General features: G+C 39.6%; 1 protein-coding gene across 2 annotated transcripts in view; it reads left to right on the top strand.

Annotated features, from left to right (window-relative positions):
- LOC127631221 (E3 ubiquitin-protein ligase RNF34-like) overlaps positions 1-16,373 on the top strand; it is a 243,602-nt gene that overhangs the window by 54,915 nt on the left and 172,314 nt on the right. The gene's annotated exons all lie outside the window — the stretch shown is intronic.

The following is a 16,373-nucleotide window of genomic DNA, read 5'->3' as shown; positions in this document are numbered from 1 at the left end:
ACTTTTTAATGTGTAACTCAATAAAATGTTACGAATATTTTGTATTCCCGAATAAACTTCTTAAGAAAGTTCTTATCTTTTGTCTTAAGAGTGTTCTTAAGATAAAAATTAAGAAGCATTCAAATTCTCTAAAGAAATGTTCTTATATTGTCGTAAATATAATCTTAAAGTTAGGATAACCTCACAGTTGTCTTAAATTGTAGAACCTAAGATGTTTAATGCATTTACTGGGTTTTTCATGTTGAGTTTGAAGTCGCAGTGGGCTGTTTACGTAGAAATGTGATTTGAGATCAAAACATGTTTCAGATTGTTTTGTGTTTAATTATATTATTATTGTCAGCTCGTAAACCATGTAAATGCTATCACCAAATTCAAATTCGCTGTCCTTTTCTGCATATCGCAGCGCTGTTTTGTGGTCCGTTCTGCATAACGCGGAGGCTCATTTGAGTTTATTGCAGCCCAGTCGGCACGTTTTGCGGCCTGACAACCCACCGGCCCGCTCAGTTCTCATGATGGCCAGTCCGCTCCTGATCGGCCCCAAAGTGCGTTGGCCCACCGGGAAAATGGCCGGTACACCAGATTACCAGTTCAGCCCTGGTGGTGACCAATCATGCTAGTGAATGTGCTGCATATAGTGCACTCTCTCCAGGAGTTCATATAAACATAATTATAACATTAGAAAGCTGAGACTTTCTTTTTCACACCCAATTCACATACCTATCGGAGACAGCCTTTTATCATTACGATTTACCAGTGTTGATTGAAGTATTGAATATGTTTTAGGCTATTAGACAAGGCAAGCCCATGATCAGACAATGTCAAAGCCTGACTTTTTATTCTTCAGAAAAAAATTATGTTCTTAATAAAATTATTGAGATATTCTTAAGACTTTTTTAAGAATTGCACTTAGGAATGTTCTTACAAACTTCTTATGAATTATCCTAAGGACTTTTTTAGAACTTTTTCGTGAATCCGGCCCCTGGTATACTTCAATTTGCTCTAAAATCAGACTTTACTAAATTACATAGAGCACTACTCTAAGAATTTATCTTTCTATCAATAAATATTTTGGCATATCATCCAATACAACCACAATTGGCCACTATCAATTCAAGGGATATTTTTCTGGATAGAAAATCACTAATCACTTAATTAGATTTTTTTTTTTTTACTGTACCTTTACCCTGAAAGGCAAAATAAAAATAACATCCTACAAAAATGTGATAAAGATTAAATTACTAAACTGTAGAACAATGTATCTAACACTCCCTATAACCCCAAAGTGAAAGAAACACACTTCAAAGTAATGAACAACATTTACCCCTCTTAAGAATTACTTAGACTTCGCTTTGGTATAGATGATAACACATGTACATTCTGTGAAAATGATGTCAAAACTACGGACCATGTATTTTTCTCATGTAATGTGATAAAGATATTTTGGTGTGATATACATAAATGGGTTAAGCAACAGATGTCTTCATTCCCAACCTCTATCTCCAGAGATGACATAACATTTGGATTGATATTGCAAAGCAAGGGTGATGAGCTCTGTAGTAATACAATTGTATGTAGCTACATTTTTCATTCACAATTGTAGAATTGTGAAATCATCTCCCAAATTTGTGAATTCTATTGTATATAAAATCCTTAAAAACTCTTAAAGGTCCTAAAGCACAAAAATATATGATACCCTAAAACACTTCCCAACTGAGGTAAATAGCTGAACAAAGACTGAATTCTCCCCTTATGTTATAATTTCCTACCGTTTATTTATTTGAATTTAGTTTTTTGAATGTTTCTCTTTCCTTTTATAAATCATCCTTATTTTTGTTACTAAGACTACATATATATATTTCCTATGTTTGTATTGAGAGCTGCTCCCTCTGGCTATATTTCTCTGTATCCTATTCTGAAGAAACGGATATTATGCAGCCATGTTTGTCTGTAAATCTTGATATATAAAAAAAATTAAAAAAATACTTCAATTTGCGCGTTCGGTTCCATCTCGCGCGCATTTGTGTGCCAACAGCTTTGAAAGTATAGGCTACCTCACCCTGATGAGCACTAATAAACGCGTTCGATACAAGCTTTGTTATACACTACCAGACGTTAGAGGGCAGCACAGAGTCATGTCATTTACAGAACAGCCACTCTGAAGGATAAAGAGGAAGAAAAACGGACGACCCGCCATTAGAGTAAGCAAGAAAGACTACGGAAGCTGTGAACCGCAATTTTCTGCAGAATTTACAAACAAACATGTTAACATAAAATCCACAACTTCAGTATAAGGATATATAGAATACATTCAGGGGAAACAGCTCTTATTAACATGAATAATAAAATAAATACAATTAAATAAATAAATAACAATAACAAATAAGGCAATGTCGTACCAGGGGAGAATTCAGTCTAAGTTCAGTTATTTTCTGTAGTCGGGATGTGTTTTAGGATGTCATACAATTTTTGTTCTTTTGGACCTTTTAGAGATTTCAAATAGAATTTATATTCCTTTAAAAAAAAAATTGGGGGGATGTTTTTGTAGTTTATCTGTGGATAAATAGCTAAGCACAATATTACAACAGATTTTCTTTGCTTTGGAATATCGAACCAAATGTCATGTCGTCTCTGGAGATAGAGGTTGGGAATGAAGAGATCTTTTGCTGTGTCCAATTATGTATTTCACACCAAATTATATCAGGTTGCATGAGAAAAAACATAATTTTCACAAAATGTGCATGCATTATCATCAATACCAAATCGAAGTCTAAGTTATTCTTTAGAGGGGTAAATGTTGTTCATAAGTTTGAAATGTGTTTCTTTCATTTTGGGGGGTATAGGAAGTGTTAAATACATTGTTCTTAGTTTAGTTATTGAATTTGTATCAAATTTATGCAGGATGCCAAATTGTTTTTCAGTGAAACAACTTCTAATAAAATGATTTTTGAACTTGTTATCCAAAACTAAAATCCCTTGGATTGATAGTGGAGCCAGTCGTGGCTGTATCATTTGGTATTTTAATATATTTCTTGTTAGAAAAACAAATTATTGGGGAAGTGCTTTTAAGTTATTTAGTGAAGTCTGATTGTGAGGGTTTGAAATTATGTTTATTGCAAAATTGTTCATAGTTTAAAAGATTGCCACTGGCATCCATTAAGTCAATTATGTACCATATATTCTTCCCAAACCAATCTTCAAAAAACAAAGATCTGTTGCTGCATAATGCATATCTAATATCCCAGAGTACAGAGGTGTGTGAAAGTTATGTACATATAACATTTTCTAATATAACAGTATTTGTTTGTGGAACTCTGATAGTGATATAGGTAACTTGTCAATATTAAAGTCCATCCTGAGAAGAAAATCCAGGCCTCCAACCTTTTTGAATAAATGCTCTGGGATACAAAACCAAAATGAGCCGCTGTGTTTGATCCAGGACTTCAACCAATTTATTTTTAAGGATCCATTAAGACAATCAAAGTAATTAACTCTAAGTCCTCCATTCTTTATATTTGTAACCATACTACTTTTTCTTTTCAGATAATGAGGTCTGTTTCTCCAAATGAAGTTAGAATTGAATTGGTTAATGGATTAGATCAGTTTGTGTGGGATGGCATTGGAGTAGGCTGGGTAAATACATCTCGACAAACATTCAATTTTAGTTAGATAAATTCGACCAAGTATTGATAGGTCTCTTTGAAGCCATACATTTAGTCTTGACTTACATTCTTTAATTTTATTATCCACATTTAGACAAAACGTTGGAGAAGGATATGTTCTTCGACTACTGCTTGACAGTACAGCCCAACTGTGTGTATTGCCACCTATTGGACTCTTCTATATCAACAGTCAACCTTGCGCATGCTCGCTGTGCGCGGACGTCCGCAAACACTCCTGGGACCGGTTGCACAAGCTATAGGCTACATACGTTACAACTTAGCTTAATTGTGGCATAAATGGACACTAAGTCACAAATTACGCACTACTAATTATTTGAAGGTAACCCTACGTATTAACTAAATATTTAAGGAAGCCTCCGACCAGGAGTAACTGATGGAATAAAAAAGCAGACTTTAATGACATCAATGAGCTTGTGTTTTGGTTGACAGGCTTCAGTCATTCCGACATGTATATGATGGTGTTTACATTTACGCTCATTTACATTTACGAGAGAAACCCTTATATAAAAAAAACAACGTACTTCTTCAGCATGAAACCGATCTATCGGTGAAGTTTCAACATAAGATGTAAGATATTAAAATGAATAAATGTCTATTTTTGGTAATAGACAGGCATGTTGTATAAGTAATTATTTATTTATTGTCCTTTATTCGTTTTAGGTACTTATTAAATATTGTTATTTACATTGTTATTTACATACTAAACATACCATTAATTAAATCTTGTTTTATGTATTGTATTTTAATGGGGATATAATTTACTACAGATGACAGTTACGTGAGCAAACAAGGTTTGAACATCAACTGTAATTAGATAAAACTGAAATGCACGGCTTTTTAACATTTCTGTGTACACATTTGAAGGCTGCTTATTGGATCAATTAATGTAAAAGTTATATTATGCAACTACGCATTACTACGACCTACTAGTCAAATCTTGCCTTAAGAACAGGTGCTGCAACCAAATTAAGAACTAACTTACTAACAAACTAACTTTACTAAGCCCTTAGTGTGAACTTTACGTCCTAACTTATGAGAACTTATGCACAGCTTGTGCAACCCTGTCCTGATGACGAAAATTACATCACGACAGTGCACAGACCGTCGCGGAACCCGGACAGGCGAAGTATACTTTGGGCTTTATGGTATTCATGCTCAAACATTCAAATAAAGCCATTTGTGAACGCATATTGGGGTTTATTACATTTTATTCAATTAAGTTACAATAACAATTTTGTTTATTTTGATTAGCGTTTCATGCTGTGATCATGCATGTCAATACCAATGACAATATTGATTACATCTTGGATGAGTTTACAGCATTAAAGTTTAGCAACGAAACACCCAATACAGACACTGATGCATGTCTTAAGCATATAAAGAGAATAAACTAGTCTTACACAATTCACCATAGCATGATTCATAATCTGCATACAGTAGTGAACTTTATTTGCAACTCAACTGGAAAGTTTTTGCATGTTTAATAAAAACATTGAATAAAACTAGTCATGATTTCCAGCTAATTTTGTTTGTTTTTAAAGAAACTTACATTTCACCCAGGCTCGTTTTAAGTCCTCAGTACACTCATACTCCGTATCAGCAGCTCACTCAGAATCATTGGCGAACTTAGATACTGGGGAGTCAGAAATGACCAAAAAGCTGACTTTCGATTCTGCCTGTAGGTTTGTCGTTAATTTCAAACAGGTTATTGGGCAAAAGGACTAGTAACTTATAAGAGCCATCTAGCTTGTATGAGTTCAACTCAGTCTTACGGTACTAGTTGTCTATACTTAAGCGTTAATTTGGCAAGTTGTTGCTGAAAACAATGTAATTAATAATTTGTATAGGAGTAAAAACAGCTGCTTAATTATCCAGACATTCATTTGCAAATATTTAAAAATAACAGAAGACATCTGAAGGTTTAATACAGTTTTATTCAGCTAACATTAACGGCTCAACACAAGTCCGCAGTAATCCTTGGCAAATTTTTTTTACAGTTAATGGGACCTGCTCGTTTTACTCCAAGTCAGATAGTTCAACCTGCTGCATAGTTGCCTACAGTTTCAGCTATGCATCTTACGTCGTCAACCTGGAACTAAAGTTTGATTTAGTGAATCTGCTCATAAGAACAATTAGTTAGAATCAGACATCACTAATTTGCCCTTACTTTACACAACTCGTATAGAACCATATATTTGTTTTGTGATCTCATCTCAGGTGGTGTTTGTTAAAGTCATGATTTGATCTTTGCCCACAAGCTCTTGAAAAAAAAAATTAAGAAAAAAACCCCACAGTTATGATTTAAGGAAGTTTATTAAAGATATCCTGAAATTACAAAAAGGCACAATTTCAGTTGATGCATGAAAAATTGACAAGATCCATTAGGCCTTGACCATGGAGTAGTATCAACTTGAGCTATGGGAAGGTTGATAAATAGGAGCATTCACTTTGCTGAATTTCTGGCGTATGTCGGACTGTGAATCAAACCCACTGGGAGTCTGAGCAGTTAGAGTCCGAGATGGACCAGAGAACATAGAAGCAGCTTGGGCATTCAAGTTCAGAGATGGAGATAAATTGGAATCTTTTGGGCATTGCAATAAAGCAAGGGGACCAGACATTTGGCTATTGGCTGTGGATAAAGGTGCTTCATAGGAGGCAATGAGTCTAGAGGGCCTCTCAACTACTCCAAAGAGACTCTGGGATGCAGAGAACGGCGTCTTACCAATCTGGGTCACAGAAGTCACAGGAGGGCTCAAGGCAGAGAGAGAAAATCTACTGGGAGGATTAGAGCTTTGAGGTGAAGAGCTGCTATGCAAGGCATATGTACCAGAGGTCTGAATACCTTGCATCCAACTGGAGACTGAAGATGGCAAACTTTGAGGCATTTTGCTCAGAGACAAAGGGGATACACTTGGAGTTAATTGAGAGTACGGTCTGGACATGGGTACACTTGCATACAAGGAAGATACAGAGGCAAGCTGGCTAGAAGGGTTTTGGAGCTGGGCAGATGGGCCATCAGTAGAGCTACTCCCACCCTTCACAGACATATGACTGAGAACTGCCAGCTGACTGCCAGACTTGCTCCGAGAGCCCAACCCATATATACTGGAAGAGCTTGGATCAGTGAAAGACTGGGTAGAGACACCAAGGGTTGTAGAACGAAGCTTGGCATATGCAAGGGATCCAGGGGTATACCGATTAGAGCTGCTTTGAGACTGGGGAAACAGACCATGGTAACCGCCACTTCCTACATTTGTGGAAACTAATTTATTAGGACCTCCTGGTGAAGAAAGGGATGAGAACATACTGGGAGCCGGAGAGCTTTGAGAAGGAAGGCTGCTTGGTGACATAAGCTGCATCAGGGGTCTGAACAGATTGAGTCCAACCTAGAGTGAAAGGCTGCCATTTTTGAGACTGGAAGGATCCACTAGGAGTTGCTTTGTTGTACCGACTGGACACAGGCACATTAACATCTAGGGAAGGAGATGGAGGGGGAGGGGTGTATTGGCTATAGGCATCTTTTGACTGGAGAGTAGAGCTGACTGTTGAGCCACTTCCTCCCTGTGTAGAGGCAAAATGACTGGAAGTTGCCAGTTGTGCACCAGCCTTCTTCATAGAGCTTGAACCATATAGGCTGAGAGAACTCGGATCAGTGAAAGACTGGGTAGAGACACCAAGGGGTGTAGAACCAAGCTTGGCATATGCAAGGGATCCAGGGGTATGCTGACTAGAGCGGCTTTGAGATGGGGACAAACCACTGGAACTCATTCCTCCCTGCGTGGAAATAAGTCTACCAAGACCTCCTGCTGAGGAAAAAGAGAACCGACTGGTAGAGCTCGGAGTGGAAGAACTGCTCTGTGACATAGCTTTACCAGAATTCGGAATACCTTGAGTCACCCTGGAGGCAGAAGGCTGGCATTTTTGAGACTGGAAGGATCCACTAGGAGTTGCATGGTAGTACTGACTGGACACAGGCACATTAACATCTAGGGAAGGAGATGGAGGGGTGTACTGGCTATAGGCATCTTTCGATTGGAGAGCAGAGCCGACTGTTGAGCCACTTCCTCCCTGTGTAGAGGCAAAATGACTGGAAGTTGCTAGTTGTGCACCAGCCTTCTTCATAGAGCTTGAACCATATAGGCTGAGAGAACTCGGATCAGTGAAAGACTGGGTAGAGACACCAAGGGGTGTAGAACCAAGCTTAGCATATGCAAGGGATCCAGGGTTATACCGATTAGAGCTGCTTTGAGACTGGGGAAACGCATCACTGTAACCGCCACTTCCTACATTTTTGGAAACCAATTTATTAGGACCTCCTGGTGAGGACAGGGATGAGAACATACTGAGAGCCTGAGAGCTTTGAGAAGGAAGGCTGCTTTGTGACATGGCTGCATCAGTGGTCTGAAAACCTTGGGTCACCTTGGAGACTGAAGACTTCCATCGTTGAGCCATTTGGCTCTGGGACAGGGAGTATGCACAAGCTGCTTTGCGATCCTGGCTAACACCTTGGCATGATGACAGAGGCACATACAGTGGAGACCCAAGGCCAAATTGACTTTTGGTTCCTTGAGGTTGGGGTGAGGAGTCAACATATGTGCTACTCCCCTGTAATGGGAAGGAAGTGGATTCCAAGGGAGTGCCAGAGCTGACTGGGAAGGTAGAAGTATACGGTCTACGTGAACTTAGACTAGTGGCAGACTGGCTGAAGACACCTTGGGGTGAGAACACTGAAGTGCTTGCAAATTTACCATGGGGTGCAGGATCATAGTGACCAAATGATTCTTGAGACTGGGGAAATGACCCACTGTTATAGCTGCCTCCTCCCGGAGTGTATACAAACTGACTGGAACCTGCTTGTGGTTGGAGAGCCAACCTGTGATGCTGGTGAGAGTGGAGCATAGAAAGCCTGATCACTTATGGACTGGCTAGAAACACCAAGGGATGAGGAACTAAGCTTTGTATATGGAAGATACCCAGGGTCAAGCTGGTTAGAGACCCCTTGAGATTGGATTGAGCCACTGTAAGGACTACCCATGCCCTGAGGGACAAAATTAGAGCTGCCTTTGGAGGCGGAGACATTTTGCCTGGAGCTTAAAACTCTGGACTGGCTAGAAACACCTAGCAGAGAGGACATGGGAGCAGATAAATATTTGGTAGGGAACACAGGGTCATATTGACCAGGGACGTGCTGAGGTTTGGTAGAGGAAGCGAGAGAGCGACTTCCTCCTTGCACAGGACTACTGGAAGTTGCCAATATAATGCCAGGGCTACTTGGAGCACCTGACATATTCGGACTGCGAGAGCTCTGGTCACTTGTGGGCTGGCCAGAAATCCGAAGGGGAAACGTGCCAAGCTTGCTGTACATAGTAACAGGGGAATACGGACTAGACATGCTTTGAGAAGTGGGCAAACCACTGTAGCTTCCACTTCCTTCCTGTGTGAAAATAACCGGCCCAGAACTGACCCAGGAGAAAGCAGACTCTTGAGCACTGGGAGCCAAGGCATTGGAAGAGACACTTCCTTGGGTGTCAGCTGATTGGGAGCTCAAACTGTACATGGTCCGAGAGCTCTGGTCACTGGAAGACCAGCTGGGAAATCGTGAGAGCGACTCAGGTTTACCCTGAGAAACTGAAACTGAGCCTGGAGCAGAAAGGACTGACACATTGTGAATAGGGACACTACCTTGGGAGTACAGGGGAGGAGAAGCTTTTGCTGATTGGGATCTGGAGCTTTCCTGAGAGCTGATTGCATGCCAACTTGTGGAATGTCTCTGGTCAGTAGTGGACAGCCCATAAACACTTAGAGGCCAGGATCCGACCTTAGCATATGAAGAGTAACGGTTACGTCCTTCTGGAGTAGAAACAATTTGACTAGAAGCACTTGTGGATTGAGGCCCAGAGCTGGTCCGTGATGTTGAAGAGTACTGGCTTTGGAGACGGTGTCCACTGGTCAATTGGTTTGCAATATCCTGAACACTTGAACCGGAGGACCCCTGGGATTGTAGTGATGTAAAACTGCCTGCTTGCAGTGCTTCTTGAGATGGGGCAAAGTAAGCAGAAATAGCACCATTTTGAACAGGAGACATGGATTGCTGGCCACTGGGATCACCACCTTGCTCATACTGGGACAACGGAGAAAACTTGGACCCACTTTCCTGGCTACTGTCAGGGAGCACATTAGAGCCCACTTCAACAGTAGAGATCCCAGTCACTGAGGCCTCAGACACAGAAGACTGGGCTGCACGAGAAGGGTGACCCCACAGAGGGTGGATGTGTGGATAAGCCCCAACTAAAAAAACAAAGAGTCCTTATTGCACTTCATATTAAACTTAATTTACATGAAGGGATTAATATAATCCAAGACCACAGTCCCTGTACAATTTCACACCTTTAAGCTTCACAGCATTACTCCAAAATGCCAGGAGAATCACAAGAAACCTACAATGAAGAAAACAAAATTTCCTTTTTATTACAACACTTAGAGTATCCCTCACAAAGACAGGCTGAATAAACAAACTTACCTTTTCCACCCCTGATCCATAGCTGAAAAACAAAGCCAAACAATTTTCTAGTCCAGCTTTTTCAAATCAACAGTTCATACCAAATCCAAGTACACGTCACAAGAGGTAAATGTCTTTTATAGGCCTTTAACAGTCTAATCAGAGCAAATGATTAATCACATGACTAATTACTTGAAACAGTGTTCACCTGGGATTGTGACGATGAACAATATAATCACGTTGCTCAATTTAGCTGTTATTTAGAAATGAGGAAAAATAACAAAAAAAATCCTAAACAAAGCAACAACATACTACTTGCTTTTTACTTTGGCTCAAAACTCAAAATTGGCTTTACTTTCAAAATGCTTTAATACCCTCTGCTGATCAGTCAAAGCAGTGCCAGATTTTAACGTTGAAATGTCTACATTAGGCTTCCTTGTAGACTATATAAAATATATTTTGTTTTGTTCTATTTAAAATATTTGTTACATATGTAACTGTGGTTCTATGACTGGCAGGAGACATACATTTACATTTACATTTATGCATTTGGCAGACGCTTTTATCCAAAGTGACTTACAGTGCAATTATTACAGGGACAATCCCCCCGGAGCAACCTGGAGTTAAGTGCCTTACTCAAGGACACAATGCCTGGACACAAAATGAGACTGCCAGAGGATACTACTGAGTGGAATACCTTTGTGTCTCCCTTCTTGCTGAGAACCCAATATAAAAGCTGTCACCTCATGACTTGTTGATGACATGGCAATGCATAAATGCCCATCAAGCAAGTCTTCTCACTGAGCCGAGTGACGGGAGGGATAGATCATAGAACCATGGTTACACACGTGACCAACATTCTGTTTCCTTGGCTCCAGACCACCAGAGAACACTACTGAGTGGAAGAATAACAAAGCTGTCACAAGGGTCCATTTCTATAGTGAATAGCAGGATTACAATGTCAAATACATTACATTTACATGTATGCATTTGGCAGATGCTTTATCCACAGCGACTCACAGTGAATTCAATTTATACATTTATTAGGTTGTATGGACCCTGGGAATCAAACCTATGATCTTGATGTTGCTAGCACCATGCACTATACATTGAGCATGATTTATACAAGTCTTTCCAATTATGCTAAGAATTTACTTGATTACTTCAACTATTTTGTGAATAACAAGTCAAAAAGAGATTATTGAATTAAAATGGTTTGGAACCTTTTGACATTTTCCATTGAGTCAGTTATGCATGCAGAATGCAGACATGCACACCGTAAATGCAAACATGGTATTTAATAAAAAATAGTAAATTGACCTTAATCAGTTTTTATCAACCTGCTATTAACACTCGCTTTTAGTAAGTTACTTGTACTTTGAGGTTAAAAATCTTACCAGCTCAGTCTACTTGAGCTGGATTCATTTAGAAAAAGTAAGTTTATGACCTATGGGCATGCACAGATCAGTCCATGCTTACACAAGGCAACGTAACCTGATTTGTACAGGTCCTATCCCCTGACCAATCGGCTATACTAACCTTAACCACTCGAGGTGAAATGCCTAACCCCAACAATCAAGCTGCTTTGTAGGGCGGGTCTTGGCGTGGCGGGATTCGTAATTTTGCAGACAGTACATTTCACATCATGCCCGCAACTGACCAGGTGGAGCTGGACCTAAACATCACTTCAACGACACTTGTGATTTTCTTCAGCATAACAGCGATTCTTGTGCTTGACATACTCATTTGGTGAGTAAATATTTTATGCTTGTGCAGACCGTTTTGTTTCTGTAAGTCAGCGCCAGTGTTTTGTGCTTGCTAGTAATGATGTGTGTAGTAATGTCGGCTAACAATCCAGTGTGAAAATATATTTAAAGCCATATTCTCTGATAACTGGACTGGCGACCTGTCCAGGGTGTCCCCAGCCTTTCGCCCAATGTTAGCTGGGATAGGCTCCAGCCCCCTGCGACCCTGTACACAGGATAAGCGGTTGACGATGGATGGATGGATGGATTCTCTGATAACATTACAACACTAAAAATGAATGTTTTTTGAATAGCATAAATTGCAATGCTGAAGAATGTGTGTCTTTGTAGGATACAGCGAGAGACGAGGCCCTAGAATGCATCACTGTTGGTGTGCTGACAGTTGTCAGTGAAGATAGTCCTCACGAGGGTCAAAGCTCAGTGGACCTCCAGCCCATCTCCACTGCCATCATTCTGGAGGGAGGTATTGTCATGGATCATATTAAAAACTTGCCTAAGGCAGTTTGTCTGTTGTTTGGACTTACACACACACACACGTGTCCTGAGTTGCACTTTAATTACTGTCACTTTATAACTGTCTGCTACCTCAATAACTGCTATGTGCATAGAACACTATCTCATAGTATGTTATGTTTACGTTTTTAGAAACTGTTATCTTTTTGCACTACTGTGTACTGGTCGGCGCTGCACTGTCTATTGTCCTGTTCATTGTCAGACATTTGTTGTACTGTCCCGTACTTTGCACATGTTTGCACGTGCACTTTATATAGGTATATATAGGTATTTTATATATGTATTTTATTTCGTTGTGTTGTCTCATGTGGTCCTGTGTTGGTCCTTTGTTGTTTTTATGTAGCACCATGGTCCTGGAGGAACGTTGTCTCGTTTTGCTGTGTACTGTACTAACTGTATATGGTTGATTCGACAATAAAAACCACTTGACTTGACTTGACTTGACATATGCATTGCATTTGGATTACCCAAAATGCATGGCAAATACACTCAACTTCATTCAGACTGTGATGCTTGGACTGGGAAAGAAAAACCTCCCACCAAAACTGTTAACTCTGAAGAACAGTCTTCTGGGTTAGAACAGTAAAGAGCCGTCAGCTGTCAGATAGCACTTTGTAAGCTTTGCAGCCATTAATGTTCTCCTGTTATCAGAGAAAGTTTGATGCTTTCATGCAACTGTTCTTGCTTATTTACGATCTCAATTAAAAAAAAGAAAAATTCCATTAAAATCTGTACCATGTTATGCAGGTATGCTAATGGTGGAAATAGCGCCACCTTGTGTTGCAAAGAGTTGTTAGTTGTTATTAGATGATAATGTCAGAAAAGACATTTAAGACATTTAAAGACTGTTTACATTTTAATAGTTGTAATGTAGTACAAATACAAACCCCAAGGAGTGATGTTTTTCTTTGTGTTGGTTTAATCCTTGGACTGCTCACTTTGGGACACAAAAGCATTTGTTGTACTTTCAGTTTTGATCAGAAATGCACTGATTTTGCATGCACTGAAGTCCTGTAGTTATCAGGTGTTTACCTGTTTAATATTGGGAGACTGTTACATGCATAGAATTAGCTCACAGAAATGTGGTTTTATTTTTATTTTTTATTTTTTATATTTTTCCATGTCATTTTCTACAGTTAAATGAAACCACAACTTTGTTGTTTAGGTGCTGTTTTGTACTTGAATGTGCATTGAATAAATGTTATAATGGAGCTGAATCCACCCAGTGAGTGTTCTTTTAAAGTACATGTTTGTGGTGTGTTTGCCTTTATTAGATAGTAACAGCAAAAATAGATAAGAAATGGGGGAGAGAAAAGGCCACAGGTTGGACCCAAACCTGGGCAGCTGCAACAAGGACCCATTCAAGGAAATTGGTTTCTTTAATTTAAGTGAACATGAAAAATGAGTGAGCAGAACTAAAAGTGTTAAGTTGTAGGTATTTAGTCATTCTAAGTGGGGTTAAATTTATATCAAGCAATCCACACAAAATGAAAAAATTAAGTTAACAGTAAGCATGGATATTAAGTTACATGAACATAAAAAACCGTGTTAGTGGTACTACTTGATTTAGTACTGCACACTTAAAATAAACAAGCTTTTCTAACTCACTAATCTTAAGATTACTTTGCTTAATTTTTTTGAGGCAAGGAGTTTGCATACTTTTTTTTAAGTAAGGTCAACTAATTACATTTTACAGTGCATTAATTATGTGTTGGATAAAAAAACAACACAGAAAGCATTCATATGAATACTCAAATTGCAAAACTACAGTGAAGGTGGTGATTTATGACTCGTATTTCCATCACAAGAGCATCTGGTTACCCAGCACTATTTTGTAATAAGCGTAGATGTGTACTATATTAAGCCTAATCAAAACAATTTACCCAGTGAATTCCAAGTTACAGCCGCAGAATATCAGCGATCTGAACCTGTGAAGCCATGTAGAATGGCATATCACTGGGTTGACCAGAACTTTATAAAAAGAACTGTAAAAACCTGTTATAACTTACATTTTCCAATTGGCATGTCTGTTCTTTGACAGGGCAGTGCAGTAAAACAAATAAATAATTGAACATAGTCCATCATATGCTGTAGTAGGGTGGGTGATATACCAATAGACACAACCTGACCAATAGTGTTTTAAAATGCAAATATGAATATGAAAATATGAAAATAAAAAGCAAATTTTCTGAAGCAATTTCATTTCGTGTTGCTTCTTAGACTCTTTCTTGTCATGTGTCAGTTCTTGGCTGGTCTTGAACCACAGTCTATCAGGTGACCTGCGTAAGCTGAATGTGTTGGAATGAGTGTAGATATGTAGATGGGGCTGTAATACAAGCATGAAAATGTATTGTTTTTCAAAAGATGTGTCAGAGTGTGTGTTGATATCATAAAATAGCAGGGTCTGAGTAACAGAGAGAAAAACAAGTATTTATAAAGTAATTATGAGCAATTAAAGTCATGATGAGTGAAAGTAAATAAACTTATAAAAAAAAGAAAAGTCCTCTTACTTTCAACTGCTTTTATTTTCAGCAAACTAATCATGTGTAAATATTTATATGAACATAAAAAGATTCAACAGACATAAACTGAACAAATTTCACAGATATGTGTCTGAAATGTAATAATCTGTCCCTGAACAAAGGGGGGATCAAAATCAAAAGTAACAGTCAGTATCAGGTGTGGCCACCAGCTGCATTAAGTACTGCAGTGCATCTCCTCCTCATGGACTGCACCAGATTTACCAGTTCTTGCTGTAAGATGTTACCCCACTCTTCCACCAAGGCACTTACAAGTTCCTGGACATTGCTGGGGGGAATGGCTCTAGCCCTCACCATCCGAGCCAATAGGTCCCAGACTTGCTCAATGGGATTGAGATTCGGGCTCTTCACTTGCCATGGCAGAACATTGACATTCCTGTCTTGCAGGAAATCACGCACAGAAGGAGCAGTATGGCTGGTGGCATTGTCATGCTGGAGGATGAGCCTGCAGGAAGGGTACCACATGAGGGAGGAGGATGTCTTCCCTGTAACGCACAGCACTGAGATTGCCAACAACAAGCCCCAGACCATGACGGACCCTCCACCTCCAAATCGATCATGCTCCAGAGTACAGGCCTCGGTGTATCGCTCATTCCTTTGACGATAAACGCAAGTCCGACCAACACCACTGGTGAGAGAAACCCGTGACTTGTCAGTGAAGAGCACTTTTTGCCAGTCCTGTCTGGTCCAGCGAAGGTGGGTTTGTGCTGATAGGCGACATTGTTGCTGGTGATGTCTGGTAAGGACCTGCCTTACAACAGGCCTACAAGCCCTCAGTCCAGCCTCTCTCAGCCTTTTACGGACAGTCTGAGCACTGATGGAGGGATTGTGCATTCCTGGTGTAACTTGGACAGTTGTTGTTGCTGTCATCCTGTACATGTCCCACAGGTGTAATATTTGGATGTACTGGTCCTGTGCAGGTGTTGTTACACGTGGTCTGCCACTGCTAGGATGATCAGCTGTCCTTCCTGTCTCCCTGTAGCGCTGTCTTAGGCATCTCACAGTATGGACATTGCAGTTTATTGTCCTGGCCACATCTGCAGTCCTCATGCCTCCATGCAGCATGCCTGAGGCACATTCACGCAGATGAACAGGGATCCTAGGCATCTTTCTTTTGGTGAGTCAGTAGAAAGGTCTCTTTAGTGTCCTAAGTTTTTATAACTGTGACCTTAATTGCCTACCGTCTGTAAGCTGGTAGTGTCTTAACAACTTTTCCACAGGTGCATGTTTATGGAAAACATTGTTTAAACTCTTTCCAATGAAGATCTGTAGAGTTATTTGGATTTTTACAAAATTATATTTAAAATACAGTTTCTTTTTTTATATATAACACACCTTGCTGGTTGTTACACCTCTAGTGTTCATTTCACCTGGA

The sequence above is a fragment of the Xyrauchen texanus genome, chromosome 37 (genome assembly GCF_025860055.1).
Source record: "Xyrauchen texanus isolate HMW12.3.18 chromosome 37, RBS_HiC_50CHRs, whole genome shotgun sequence".
In the NCBI taxonomy this organism is placed as follows: Eukaryota; Metazoa; Chordata; class Actinopteri; order Cypriniformes; family Catostomidae; genus Xyrauchen; species Xyrauchen texanus.
The sequence above is the reverse complement of the archived record's forward strand: the minus strand, read 5'-3'. Positions and strand labels throughout refer to the sequence as shown.